Raw genomic sequence first — 15,535 nt, forward strand, 5'->3', positions numbered from 1 at the left:
CTATATACGTACAAACCAAAAGCTATTCATTTCAAGCCATGAGCAGTGAGATTTCCAAAGACTTGAATCTGTTTTTAGGAAATTTTATGGCAAATTTTAAGGCGCAAAATGAATATACCATTTCTAAAAACTTTTTTTACAACGTTTTGAAAATTAGTTTGTGTTCTTAAGCGTTAAAGGTTAGGAATCACGCCCTAGTGAGTCTGGACATTGGGATGGGATGTACGGTTTGGAAGGAAGAATACATCAGCTAGTCCAACTGACGTATGCTCACACACTCGCAATTGCTCACGAACGCATACACACACATACACACGAATTCATACGCACATTAACACACGCATCCACACACACACTCAATCACGTGTACACACACTGAAGCACGCGCATACACACACTAGGACACACTCACACGGCCACGTTTGCACCTTCACAGGCTTAAGAATATTCTTTACTGACTCCACATTTACACCCCAAACTAATACTTTATTCACACGGGCACTTTAAAACCGTATTGAAGCGAAGCGCGATTGACTTTTCGAGCGTGCTCGACGCACTGCCCCTGCTACACAACACGTTTCGATCCCGATTTTGAAGTTGCAATGGTTGCACTTACGTACTCCAGACGGCGTCAAAAATGTACTTCGAAGCAGACGTCTGGTAAATTAGCGCGGTCGTAGGTATACGTACCTATATAAATATTACAGCACGCTTAGTTGGCTTACGTTATTTGATACAAATTGTGGCGTTAGTTTAAGTTGTAAGCTTTTGCGCCATTAGTCAGCGGGGACAGGAGTGTCACCGCTTTCGTCCAATCGCGCTTGGAAACCTCAGTCGCGATTGGGAACCCACGATTGAATTTGAGCGGGATCGGGATCGATCGCGATTGAAACTGCCGTGCGGCAGCGCCCAATCCGGATTGACCTCAATACGGACCGACTAAATGAGCGATTCAAAATGCCCGTGCGACAGACGTATGGGAGACATTACGTGCTGTCACGTTTCTTGTACGTAGAGACCTCGAGTGAAGCAGAGTAAGCGCTAACTAGAAACGCTGCGCAATCCACCAGCGCCCGAACAGTGTAGCTACAAAGTAAAGCAAGAATAAAACACAAACCATTCGGGCTCCGGCTCTATGAGCCGTGTAACCGGATCGTACCTAAAAAAAAACCGGTAACACTCAGGATGTTGTGTCTTCGTTGCAAGTGTTTAGCACAACGGTTCTACATACAATTTTTGTTTTTGTGACGACATACACAGCGGAAATGTTGCAAGACTTGCTTGCGCTAACCTCACCTGTCTGCATCGCCGTATAAAACCCTGGGTGCCGGTCTTTTGAAAGCGATAGTGACAGCGTCGGCATCTTCGAGTTCGAGGAGAAGTATCTGCCATTTGTTTCTGGAAGCTCCTTGAAGTGAGTATTTTATTTAGTACTCACATTTGTGGTTGTAAAAAGGCGACATTTTGTGACAATGTGCATGCTCTGTGGTTCCCTTGGGGCGCTAATTGACATTCGTCCTGTCATGACAACTTCAGTTCAAAATGCGGGTGGACATTTGAAAAACGAAAATAGCCAGGAGCCAAACAGGCAACATTTACGTAATCTCTCACTATTTTTATCAATAGTTTTTCAAGTGCACTTCTTCCTAATGTCTGCCGTTGAAGGACCTTTTCGTAGAATTTTCTGTACAATTTATAAAAAAAATGATTGTCCAAGGCATGGCAGCAAACAAGAAACAACAGCGCCAGGATATTGCGAATCCGACTTAATGGAATTTATTTGTGCTACCTTGTAAGAGGGAAGGGAAGTCATTTAAAATCAGCAGGCTTCGTGACTAGTTCACCAATACATCGCACTGAGCGCCGGAAAATTTGAATAAGCAAAATCAAATAAATAAACCCGTGCAAGGAAAGAGAGGGCGAACGATATGATTTGCCACGCGATTGAGAACGTTAAAACTCCTCAAGATACTTGCGACATTCTTAAAGAAATACGTATAAAATATGAACCGTCTAAGAAACATCCGTGGCGACTTCTTGAGTAATACCTTTTGTCTCGTGGCGACCATTTTGGTGTACGCTAAGACATGTGGGTGTACAAAGAAAAAGGAAGTTTTCTGTGTCTGTTGAAATATACTAAAACAAGTTAAAGAGCCACGTTCGCGGTTCCTTCAAAAGGAACGTTAACTCTTGGAAGTCCTAAAATACTATTATAATGAATGCGCAGCATTTATTGTTTGACTATTCTGTACGATAATTTGCAAGCTTAAATAGAGATAAGTGATATATTAACCGCATATAAGCGCTTGATGTTGTGTTTTTATATGCGTCGCACCTTTCATGCGAATCCACAAAAATGGGCAAAATTCGGCAGCCGGTAAAATTACCTTCGGCAACCTTTGCGATTCGGCAATCGACAAAGTTACTTTCCTAGCCATGGTAATCTAAACATTCTTATCAGACATACCGCTGCCAATAATTCCTGGCCATGAAGGAACATAGAAAGAAAAATGCAACGCAAATTCCTCTATTTCTAGTGCCCGATTATACTGATTTTTGAACATTGCTCATGGGTGGCACCACGTCGCTAACAAATTGAGATAGACACCTAAGACTGCTTATGCACTGCGAAGCGCCAACATTGTGTTTTTTAAAGAAATGCGATAATAGTAGCATTGACTGTTCAAAGAACTATAACTTATATTTCATTGTAGTTCAACGGAATGGACACAGCCCTAGTGAAAGCATTGCACTTTACACAATCACCACGTACTGTCGTAGCAAAACCGCAGTGGACACACCATCAATGATAGTTTTTTTTTTAAATCAGCCTCTTGAACTTTTGCATTTTGGGGCATTTCCTATCCTCTTTGGTAAACAAATAAGCTTGGCAAATCTCTCTTGTTCTAGCCTAAACGCGCTTTCTATCCTGTGTAATTAGAAATCAGAGATTTTTCTCTTACCTATCTGTACCGCCTACGTTTTCTAAATCCAAATCCACAAGCGTTCACTCGGTTCACGTTTCGTCACCTGCTCGCGTGATCGATAACGCGATATCTCGTTGTACCGTTAGACTGATTTTAGGGCATGAATGCTTAAAGACGGGAGGAAACTAGCAATTGCATAAAAATCCCCCTCAAAGGCGGGCAAAGGATTGTCAATGTTTGCATGAGCCACTTTGTGCAATTCGTTTAACGTTACAAAACCATGGTAGGGCTGGATGTACTGCCTTCTCCACGATGGCGAGAGCAGCAAATACACAGGGCGTGTGCTGTGCCGTGCGCGGTGAATGGTGTGCCTCAATAGGAAAGGTAGTTCCCCTTATTACACCGTTGAAACAAAACCCCATTGCCGTAAGCGAGTAACACGCCTTGAATACGGGACAATGCAGAAGGCGACGTTTTAACGTGAAATTTAATGCCTCGTCTGATTCCTGGACCACTGCTTTAAAAACAAAGATTGCGTACCTTTTGTTTGCCTGTACAGTTTTCGCAGTCGTGGCCTAGTTAGTTAAAAGCTCACATTTTGGTCCAAGCAATCTTACCTGCTCGTGGAAATGTAAATAAGCACAAATGCAGGACTCTGATTTGGAAAAGTGCAATGGGATTGGGCGACACCCTAATATGCTCCCAATATTGCTAGGCAAGCGTGTCCGAACTGTATAAACTGCACAGACAAGGAAAGGACAATCTTTTTTCAGCAATATTTCTCAAAATCATTTTGGACCACGAGCCCATATGACTCTAAACCGGCGGCAAGAAGAGAGGCAACGGAAAGGATGTATTTAGGCAGTTGGCTTTTTTCTGGGTTGCCGACCAAAATATAGCCTGTTTCCGCCAAGAGTGGCTGTTTCGCTATTTTAGCGTGAGGTTAAAGAGCTGCGATGTTCATTCAAAGCTCCAACTGCGGACACGGTATTACAAAATGCAGAATGTCATCGTTGAGTCAAAGTAGTGCTCTCATGTCTGCCAACACCAAGCCCTACTATAGACGTCCAAAACATTGCTCCCCTGCCACAGTTGAACCACTGCTTCTTGTGAAGTTGATTCGGTTCGTGTTATTCACACAGATCCATTCAATCCAGTTTTCAATCCAATAGCCAAAAAAGGAAGAAAGAAATGTGTCAGTCAGGCTTCAGTCGCACTTCTTCAAAAAGAAATAGCGTATATCGACAGATAGCGCTTGTCAGGTTCTGAAAGACTCATTGTTCGCTCACAACGCAAATCATTTCAGCGTGTTCTTTTTCCTATCCTAGGGTTGTGGCGTCACTTTTTCCTCATGTAAAAATTGCAGAACGCCATAAAGCACCCCCAGTTGTTAGTCAGCGCTTGTACTGTCTTTTCGTTCGTTAGTCCCCGTCTTTGCGCTGTTTTTCCCCCTGAGAACAGTTTTAGGTCTTGGTTTTAAAACAAATTTATTCAGCGACAGCTGCCTCAATCGCGATCGTATCTTGCAAAACAAGATAAATATTATGTTAAGTAGGACGATAAGTGCCCCAATTGAGAAATTGTGATATTTATTGTTGATATTAATTTTATATATTATTTATTGGACTTTATTATTGATATTTATTCAGTCCTGTTGAGTGGCAAGTGTTGTCCCTTCGACTCACTTATACGAAGGGGAAACATACAGCTCTCTGATAAGATTGGGCACCTCATCTTATTATTCAAAACTGCCCGAAAGCTTGGCATTGTAGTGTTTAGCGTGCTTGGCTTTGTTGTGTTTGATTCCCTGCCGGCCCGGCTGACGCCGTGTGTCATGCAATCACATAGAAATATATACTTACTACACCTCAAGTGATCTGTTCATCTTACCCGAGACAAAAACCATGAATGCGATCTTTCAGTATAAATATACGTAACCAGATGCGGGCGTGGCAGACGGAAGGGAAATTCGTTAAAGAGGCAATGTTTACAAGACATCAAAAATAACTTATTGCGAGACACGTAGTGCAGATGACGGTTTTCAATGTCAGTTAAGACAATGGAGGGTCACTAACTCAGCGATTGCCATGCGTCCTTGTGTGAAAAATTTTTCTTAACTCTCTAGACGTTTTTTTCGGATGACTCGTTGAAACTGACGTAGCACAACAGATGGGTGGACACTCACACGTTGTGCAGTGGTCCGATAAGTTGGAGCTCTGCTTGGACCTGGCAGAGTTTTCGCCTTCCTGCAAGCGTGCGATTAGGTATCTCACAGTTTGGACAATATAGATAGGGCAACACGACAGCAGTATAATAGACAGAATACACATTCCACAAACCAAAGGGATGTACATATGAGAAATGGCAATATTGTAAGTACAAGTCTAAACCAGAGCCTATTCAGTGAATTCCTGAACAATGAGATTCCCAAAAGCGTGAATGTAATTTTCAGAACTTTTTCTGACGATTTCACAGATGCAAAAAAGTACGCCGCTATGTCACAACCTTAAAAATATATTCAACTTTGCGAAATAAGTTTGTGCTTACGCCTTGAAGTTAAAAAAAATCGTTCCGTAGAGAGTTTTGCATTGGCAAGGAGTGTACAGAGAAAATTTAAGCCTCCGTGGGCTTACAACTTTGGCTGCGTAAAGAAGAACCACTCAGTCAGTAACAACGTCTGTTCGTTTTAGCGCTTGGCACACATGCACCCACACGCACGCACATAATGCAATGAGCACGCCAACAGAGTGAGACGCAAAGAGATGTAGATTTGCGCCTTCAATCGGTTAAGAATATTGTGTGCGGACTACTAACCGTAAGCCTGACTAAGACACCGTACGTGCCATCACTGTTAGTCCCCCTAAGACGGCATGTCAAGCCGTGTAGCAGCTAATGCGAACATCCTGCTGGGCTTGGCGCCCGCACTAGTGTAGTTACAAAGTAACGCAAGAAGGACACATAAACGATCCGAGTTCAAATCATGCGAGCCATGTAACCTAAGCGTACAAGAAACATCCCCTGGAACACTGAGGATGTTGGCTCCTCGTTGCCAGTGTGCAGAACAAGGGCTCTGTAAACGCTTTGTTTTTGAGTTGATATAGCTGGATTTCAACCTGGTGGAAACATTACAAGGCTTGTTTGCAGTAAAATAGCCCTTCCCTATCTACGTATAAAACCGGTGGTGCCGCTCTTTTGGAAGCGGGCACGAGTGCATCGGTATCAGAGAAATTGAGGAGGATTAACCGCCATCTGTTTCTGGAACTCTTTTGTTTGAATACCCACATTCTGGTTGAGACAATTGAGAAATTCTGGGGAGATTTTCATCTTTTTATATAAGGTTAGGGCAATAATCGACAGTGTTCGTGTTACGAAAACATAGCATTAAACTGCTGTTGCAAATTTGAAAAACGAAGCTTTCAAGGCGCTGAACCGGCCGTAGTTACATTACACTTGCTTTTTTTTCATGAACGCTTTCGCAAAACCACCTTTTAGCAATGTACGCGGTTGTATAAACTGCATAGGAGAGTTTTCGGTACAATTTACAAAAAAATGATCGACGACAGCATATGAGAAAACTAGATACAGTAGCACAAGATGACAAATCCGGCTTAGTAGAATTGCTTGCATACCGCGCTGTACGATGGTCAAGTTGTTTGAAACATGCCTGCTGTAGTTTCAGAAGACCTTTTCGACATTGTATGCTGTAGAAGGAACATTTGGGAGAATACTTTTGTTCTATTTAGAAAACTTTTTTCACGAAGTCAAAGGAAAAACAAGCATTATTGGTGCAACGATGACTCAAAGCATACATAGTAGACTTGTTTTTGCCTTGTATGACGGAGGACAAGTTGTATAAACCGCGCCAGCTGTTTCCACAAAGGCACTTTACAGCAATTTATGCTGTAGAACAATCTCCTTGAGAACTTTTTTGCACGATTTCAAAAAAATGTTTAACGAGGGCATCAGAGCAAACAACATACAATAGGCAAAGATAAGACGAATCATCCATGAAAGAACTTCCTTCGTACTGCTTTGAAAGAGGGAAGACACTCTTCTCGAAACCTGCAGGCTGTGTTCGTAGGTAGTTCGCCAATACGTCGCACCAGGGCACTACAGCTTTTGAATTAACAAAAAACAGCGAATAAACCCATGAGATAAAATAAGGGGCAACCGATATTTCTTGCTACGCGATTAGAGTCGTTATAAACCGTACACTGAGGCTGGTGAAATTTCGAAAGCAATACCTGTGACTTTATGACATCCATAAAAGGTCTGTGAATATTTGTCGAATGCGACTCTTGGTCTCGTGACGAGGATTTTTGGTATCCGCTGAGATATTCGGGTTCCCGAAACAAAAAAAAAAAAGATTTCGGAGTCACGTCACACTGACATAAAAAAGCTGAAGAGTCGCGTTCATGGATACCTAAAAGAAAGGGGTATTCAGCGCTTTCGCCATTAAAACGCTATCAAAACTGAATGCAGGACATTTTGTGTATGGCCTGGCCTGAAAACCATTCGTACGCTTAAAATAGATAAGTCCTATATTACCCACTTTTTTTAGCGTTCCTGTATTATATATTTTTTAGCGTTCCTGTTTTAGCGTTCCTGTATTATATTCACATTGAATTTGCGGTCCCTTTAAACCAACACCATGACGGGCCAGCGTGATATAAAGTATACCTCCGGGAAGACCACTCCCCCGGCCCTGGTGATTCAAGCATTTCAATCTCCTATATTGGTATCAGTGATTGATTTCTATGAGTAAATGCAAAGGGAATGCAAATGAAATTCTGCTAGTGTTAATTGAGCCCAAAGTATGTGCGATTTTGAGCATTGATGGAGGTGGCACGTGGTGGCTAAATATTCGCAGAGATGGCCCGGAGCTGCTCATGTATTCTAAAAAAAAGAAAGCTTTAGTAGTATGATTTTAAAAATGCGAAGCTAAAAGAATCACCAGCTTATGCAATCATTACATGTAGGTGAAAGTGTATTGGAGTAGACACAACACTAATAAAATTAGTGCCATTTTACACAGTCATTGTCACGCCATGTGCGCAATGCAAGGTACACAACTTCGACGAAAACATTCGCTCCTCTTCCAATATCACAGTCTTGATCCCTGTCCCTTTCAATCCTTTTCATCTTCCCCTTGTAAACATACGAGAGGAATCAATCACCTTTGTTCCCTTATATAAACGCTGTTAGCGAAAACGTGCTTTCTCATCTCTATGATCACCGTGCAGACATTTTTGTCCTGTAGGCATCAGTGCGTCTCTCTAACTGATATGTTTCTTTATTGAAGTTTCTCTCGATACATTTTTTTCCTAGCTGCGCTCACGATTGACCAACGCACTATTGTGGTGTACCGTTGGACTGTTATCAGGACACAAATGCGTATCGGAAAGAAGAAGGTTTCAAACTGCGGGAAACCTAATGAATGGGGGAGGGAGCTGTGGATTGTCAGTCTTTGCACGAGCCACGGCGTGTAATTCGTCTTTCGTTACAACACTAGGGTAGGACATGAATGCACTGCACATTGCACGACCGCACCTGCAGAAATTACCCCCGGAGTGTGCGGTATTTGTGTTTGGTTCCCCAGGAAGGAACAAGTACTAAAAATAGCTCGCCGTGCATCTATCGGATACGCAAAGCTCCCTTATTAACGAGTTGAAACTCTCATGAGCCGCACGTGAAGAAAACCCCTATAGAGCGGGAGACGGTCCACGGCGACTTTAAAACTTTGAACTCAACGTTACGTCTGATTCGTGGACACCTGTTTTAAAAATGATACCTTCTAGTACCCTCCGTGATTGCTCAGTTGCTGAGGCGCTGTGCTGCTGAGCTCAGCGAGGTGGGTTTAATCTAATCCGTGGCTGTTGCTTTTCTGGCGGAGGCGAAAAGCGAATACGCCGTGTGTCGTAATTTCGGCACGTTAAATATCCCCATGTTGTCAATATTAATTTAAAGCCCTAGACTACCACAACTCAAAGGCAGGGTTTAGCTTCGCTGTGTTAAACCCCACAATCATCGAATAAAGCATACATCCTATCCGCCAGTAGTTTTTCAGAAAGGTCACGTATTTCTTGAAAAGCGTATGTTTCAGTACCTGGTAATGTGGATACGCACAAGTACCAGAATCTGAGTTGAAGCAGTGCAGTGAGAGTGGGCTCAGACTTTATGTGCTCTCCATTATTTTTATGTAGGCCTTACAACACGGTACAAATTGCATACACTATAAAACTAATGTTTTTATGCAGAACCATGTCTCGCAACAACTTTGCACCCTGGGCTCGCACAATTCCAAAACAGCAGCCATGAAATACGAAATGATGTAGTCATACAGTTTGCTTTTTTCAGACAGAATCAGAAACTAGTGATGTTCCACCAACTGCTGCTAACTGGTTATTTCATCGGGAGGTTAAGGAATTATCACTTTCAATCAAAGCTTCAACTACGTTCGCTGCATTCAAACACTTAAGAATGCCATCCTTAAGTCACAGTACTGATCTGAGCAGTATTATACCCAAAAATGGATTTCCCATTACAGGTAGCAAACTGCTTCCTGTATGATTCTTTCCGTTCGTATTATTCATGCAGATAAATTCAATCAAGCGGTCTTCGCTTTTGGAGGATATGTCGCCTCTGTTTTGTGAAGCACATCGAGTGTGTACCTTTTTGGGTCAAAGACGGCGGTTACCGCGATTGCGAATTCTCGCAACGGCGGCGATGCAAGTGTGGGTGAGGGAAATATTCTCGGCCCTCCGTGGAGAAATGGGAACCTTGAGGCCAGTCAAAGGGTCAGAAGTAATAACGTGACGTGACGTTCTGTGTACAACGGTTGTAGTGTTCAAAGTTAGAGAGCGAAGTTTAAATTATTCTGTGTGTCTCGGTTGTCTCACTGGCTTGTACAGGTAGGTGAGGGGACGTCTGGAATATTGTTGCTACTCAACGTGGTTCCAGGAATGCGGGAACTAGCTAACACTGCAGGACTTTTTGTGAGCACGGGGCGCTATTGTGCACGCCCCTTGGTTTGGCTTGTGACACACCACTTGAGGTTTAATAGTCACCGCAGAAATCGCTGCTATTTGGTGGTTTCCGTCGCGTTGCACTTATTGTTATGAGTTTAAGCTTGAGAGGGCGGGAGTTCCGCCGCGTGATCACTTGTGTGCGCAGCTACGATTGGTTGTTATTTGGACCTTATTTATGGGGAGTTTTAAATAATTCGTGTAAATAAACTATACATACATAAGTATGTTTGTGTGTATGCGCACGTTTTTATTTGAGTTTACGGCCGTCTCTACTACGTGCCATCAAACATGAACCAGTGATCTCTTATCTCTTAGATCATCGGCTGGCCAATCCCTATGGTCTTTTTCCGACCTTTGTCTCTGTCCCACTCTTGGAAGAGGTCTGCTTCTTGCCATGAGAAACCATCGCTACAGCGCGTAAACTGTTTCCAGCTAATGGATCTTGAACAAAAAATTTTGACTCATGACAACACTACTGAAGCCAACCTATTGTCGCTCCATTTCGGGAAAGAGTAGGACACCAACTGGGATTAACTCTAATTTTGCGGTTTTAGCCGCCTAATCTGACAAATATAACCTTATCTCATGAACCACTCACCAATTACCTGTGTTTTAATTTTTATGTAATACATGCATAATGGAGAAATTGGGATAAATTTAATGTTATGGTAATAGAAAAATGATATGGGAAACTCGGATGTCGTTTCTGCATTTTTAACGTCGGTTTGACAGAGCCATGTGTGGAATATTGCACATAACCTTTCATACGAATAATTACCAAGTTTATTAGTGATTAGTTAAACGAGTCTGAACAGTAGTGTTTACAAGAAGAAAGAGAAGGCGGGGAACAGAACTAGCAGGTAAAACATTGTAAATTTAAATTTTTCAATGAGGCACCGATTTAAAAATCTTCTGTTGAGGCGGGTAGGTGTTTTAGCATTTATCACGTGCCTCTGGACAGGTTAATCATTGTGTTCATCAAAGACTAAGTACCCCTGTAGTCTACGACAGCTTCTGCAGCTTAGCTTGAGTAGTTTATGTCCAATTTAGCAGCGCTAGGTCAAATTTGAAACGGTGGACGAGCATACGCGCGCGGTGACTTAAAACAAAATACCCTTGATAAGGCACCGCGTAATGCTTTATGCCCTAAACAATGCTTGAGGAGTGTATATAAATAACGAACTTTTGTTTCTAGCACCTGCTGAACCATGATTTTCCTTGGAGTGTTCCTGAGTGGTCTCGGCTTGGCAGCAGTGTCTTCGGCCTACATCCACGAGGACTGCCCAGGTGCGGCTAATGTACCTTCCACAAAAATATAATGGTTTAAGCCCGTGCATTTACAAAGAAAACCAAAGTGCGACCATGGCCAGAGCCGCTTACATGGTATTAAAGCTGGGAGGCTACGTTAAACATATATAAACAAAAACTTAGCCCTGCTGCAATAAGTACCACTGAAAAGAACAAATTAGAGCGCTAAGCCCACAGCTCATTCGGAAAGGGGTAGCGAGCAGAGCCCTGCAAGCATACAAACTTTAGCGTCGCTGATAGCTGGTTTTCACACTTTCTTGAGTTTACGTCCATTCGCAGTTGAGCTTAGTATTTTCAAAACTTAGTGGTAGCTCTCGCGTGGATCCTTCCTGTGCCCGCATCGCTGCTTTTAGTTTGTCCCTGATTTCCGAGCAATCGCACTAAGTGATAAAACGATTTCTAAGACTACCAAATGAGCAGCCACAATCTCGCGCATTTCCTGTGACAAGGAAAACTACGCGGAAGACGAGAAAGACTACCGCAAGTTTGTATTTTTTTTCTGACGTCACCGATACTGACTCATTGTGAGATCCGCTGCTACCTATGAAGCGTATGATTATTAAACAAGACTGTGTGATCGTTTTGGGGCCTTTTTTTCCATCGGATTGCAGCGGTTTCATGTTATAATAACATTAACGCTCTCGCACTACTTTTGCACTTGCACTAGTCTTGCCCTAGTCTACAGTCAACACTAGGTTGCCGTCCAAAAAGTGTTTTTTGGATGTAGAGCCCTCTCTTGCTGTTGTTGTTTTGTTGTACCTTTGTACTGTTCCAGTGTCAACCAGGCATTACCGCGTAAACTTGAGAAGTATTTCTGAATGTGTTTGTTTGTCGCTGTTCTACGTGTTGCAGTCTAAAAAAAGTGTTTTCCTAATGTCGCGCTCATTTTTTTCTTTTTTTGCGGACGCCTGCAAATACAGCGGAAACAATTTTCGCTTTATTGTTTAGCTGTTTGTGCGACGCTGTGTGCCTTCTGAATAATTTCGGCATTTTCTGAAGGGACGGAGCACATAGCTTTCATCCCCTCTTTTCCTAAATCATTTTGGATGGAAAATAACAGCAATAATAATATTATTTTTATTATTCATACTCTGTGTGATACCCCATCTTAATTACGAATCGTGCGATGTCGGGGTAAAGCGGCGGCAATTAGAGAGGTTCGATAATAATGGGACCTTGCAATGCTTTTTTCGCCTTTATATCGTAAACGCTCTCAGAACGGAGTCGACAAACACGCTCAGTACATATAATACGGACTCACATGGTCCCCCACTCAAAATTACTGTTGTATGCCCATCACATAACTTAGAAACTTCTCCAAAGGATTTTCTCTCTTCCGGGGTCTTGGGGTTCTTCGAGAGCTCGAATTGCGTCACAAGAGCGGTGTAACGGCTGTTGGCCGTGTTTCTTTCAGTTGCAGCAATGAGCACATTCAATAACCACTTTAAAAAATGTCACAAAGTCAAAGCAGGAACTGAAGGCGAATCAGATGCACAAGCAAATCACGCAGAGCCGCTACGGGCCGGCGATCACTATCTTTCGATCTGCTTCCAGACGCGCAGGAAAAAGTGAAAGCGCTTATAAGCAGTGTTCAGGGGTCTCTTTAAGTATGTTTTTTATGAAAGCAAGGCCGCCTAGCACGGAGTAATTTTTAGCGAGAAATTGAAGTTCATTCCGTTCTATAAAATAATAGTGTGTTATAATATTCATGGTGGGGGTAAGTGTCATCTGCGCAGAGACTGGATGCTCTCATAGCAGTGACCCATTCATTTTCGGCGTAATGTGCTTCCGAAACTTTCTGCCACGCTTCCTGAATGCCACACTGCTTTGATGTCTACAGCGCGGATTTGGAAACAGAGGCTCAATTAATTGAAGGCTGAGTGATTATTTAGCGCGCTGATGTCCTCGACGGTGTCCGTGCATGCTGCCAGCTCCCTCAACCAATTCTTGGCTGCCTTGTGCGCTTACCATTTTGATTGTCCAATGATCCACTTTCACCTTTCATACAGCGCGTTGTTTTCTCGGGTAACTATCAACCGAAACAGATTTTAAAACATGGGTGTAGTTCCCCTCCTTCATTATTATTTCAAAGTACTCACTTAAGAAAACTAAACCACGATTCAATGAAAATTATTTCACGCTGCATAGAGCAGCTGGCATCAAGCATCATCAGGTTTTTTTATTCACCAAAAGGTGGCAGTTTACAAGCGTAGCGCAATTTGAAAAGTAAAAATCAATACACAGCTTTTCCTTCATCAACCGTTCGTCAATTACTGTGTGGGGATAATGCGGCATGATACAATTTAGGTATCCGAAAATGTGACGCCAGTAGATTTTTTATTAATATGCTTCTTGATTGGGCGCAATATTTTACGGCCAAAGCACATGGAATTTGTTTATTTCAGCAGTGCTCACTTGCAGCCATTCCGCCAAACATATTGCCAGGGTATTTGGCAAGGAGGTGGGAAATACGACAGCCACATACGTGACGACAATTGGCAGGCGAAATGGCGCTAGTGCTGAGAACAAATAGCAAAGTATACAAGCTGCATCAATCCATCGACTAAAATAAGTGATGAAGGATGCTTTTGTCGCCATTTTTCGACGCTAATATTTGCCCTGTTTCTTCTCTTTTCAGAGCATTGGCTTGTAACCGATTCAGCCCTTGAAGATGCCCTGTTTGAAATTGCTGCCGACTTTCCGCCTGATCATGTCATTGAACGTGGCTGGAGTTATCAAGCAGTTTCCAAAGGCGATACGGTTCTGCGAACCAAATCTTACTCCAAACCAGCCATTGTTGGTCCCATTCAACGCTACTGCAGAAGAGCGTGTCCAGCTGTTTCAGCTACGTTCAAAGGCTCATGGGATGTTATTACGTGGAAAGCGTACGGCGAAAATTTAAACGCCACTATTGATTTGAGCGTTGAGGATGTGGTATTCACTATTGAATTCAAGCTGTACGCAACTCCCGAAAACGGGACCTTTGCTTTAAGGCCAGTGTCTGCTATTCCCGTCTGGCGCGGACAGCACAGTATTGAAATAACAAGCGATCTCCCTAATGTTTATGAATTTATAATTGCATCCGCCACCGAATTCCTGTTTTCAGTTTTTGCAAACAATCTCTTCACGAACTTTATGGAATACCGCGCCCTGCAGGTGCTGCGTGTTGCAACTGAAAATGCCGAGCCTTTCGTCATTTAATATGTTCTCGCGTCGTATTGTTTACGGTTAGAATTATTGTACGCTACAAATGTTCTGTTTTGCTTTTTTGTTGCGTTAAAATATTGTGTTAAATTCATTCAAGGGGTCGACGCAATGATAAAACCAGTTGAATAAACCCCCTGTGGATTGTTATCTGTTTCCCATGTTTTGTATTCTCATGCCTAATGAAAGCCTGTCAATGTCATCTGATAACCTCACGAGTCGCAGTCGCTACATCGTAAAAGTTAATCCGATCGTCGGATTATTTTTTTTCGGTGGGTTTCTATCACACTACACTGCCTTAAACTACAGCTTTCTCTCCACCTTTCCCTCTTTCTCTCTCTCTCTCTCTCTCTCTCTCTGGTAGCCATTCTGGTTTATAACAAGTGTATTAGTGTCGGAATAGGAAGCCAGGTTTGAATTGTTATAGGGACCGGGAAGCTGGGCGGGTGGTGCGACCACTCGGCGCACCCCTCGTTAGAGAAATGAGCCGGTGCATTGAACTGCACAGCCTTCCGTTGTTTTGGCCGTGTTTGCTTCGGCGCTTTAAATTTATTGTTGGTGTTGTGAGAGGATATGTGCGGTGAAACGGAGCCTAGACAGCTGTGTTGGCTTCTTAGATGCAATAACGGCTACGTAAACTTCTAGGACGCTTTTATAGTTGGGTACGGGCTACAATGGCATGAGCGCTTTTTGCATCGACCTACGCTTGGCTCCATGCGAAAGTACGAATAACACTACTATTGGTAGTATTCTTTATATCTTAAATGCATTAACGGCTGCGTAAACTTATAGGACGCTTCTGAGGTGAATAATGAGCTACATTGACATAAGTGCCTTTTGCAGAGCTCTGCACCTGGCACCGCTCGACGTAAGAATAAAACTATTTATATCAGCATTCAGTTGTACTGCCTTAGATTATCGTCACTGCTTTCAATGACAACGGTTTGCCCTCTAGTCATAACGGTGGGATACCTCGATACCTGTGCTTTGAAGTGAAAAGCACTTAGGTACGAGATCGATAATGTGACCGTGGAAACGTCGCGGCAGTTTACGCTTTTTTTCTGTAAA

General features: G+C 42.8%; 2 long non-coding RNA genes across 2 annotated transcripts in view; both read left to right on the forward strand.

Moving 5' to 3' along the window:
* LOC144139461 (uncharacterized) overlaps positions 1-15,535 on the forward strand; it is a 61,026-nt gene that overhangs the window by 12,666 nt on the left and 32,825 nt on the right. The gene's annotated exons all lie outside the window — the stretch shown is intronic.
* Positions 1,285-14,318, forward strand: LOC144138758 (uncharacterized). Its single transcript, XR_013315962.1, has 3 exons — positions 1,285-1,414; positions 11,151-11,242; positions 13,902-14,318. It is a non-coding gene; the product is annotated as an uncharacterized LOC144138758 (long non-coding RNA).

Source organism: Haemaphysalis longicornis, unplaced genomic scaffold (assembly GCF_048455015.1).
Source record: "Haemaphysalis longicornis isolate Haplotype H1 unplaced genomic scaffold, Haemaphysalis longicornis Haplotype H1 scaffold_5, whole genome shotgun sequence".
Classification (NCBI taxonomy): domain Eukaryota; kingdom Metazoa; phylum Arthropoda; class Arachnida; order Ixodida; family Ixodidae; genus Haemaphysalis; species Haemaphysalis longicornis.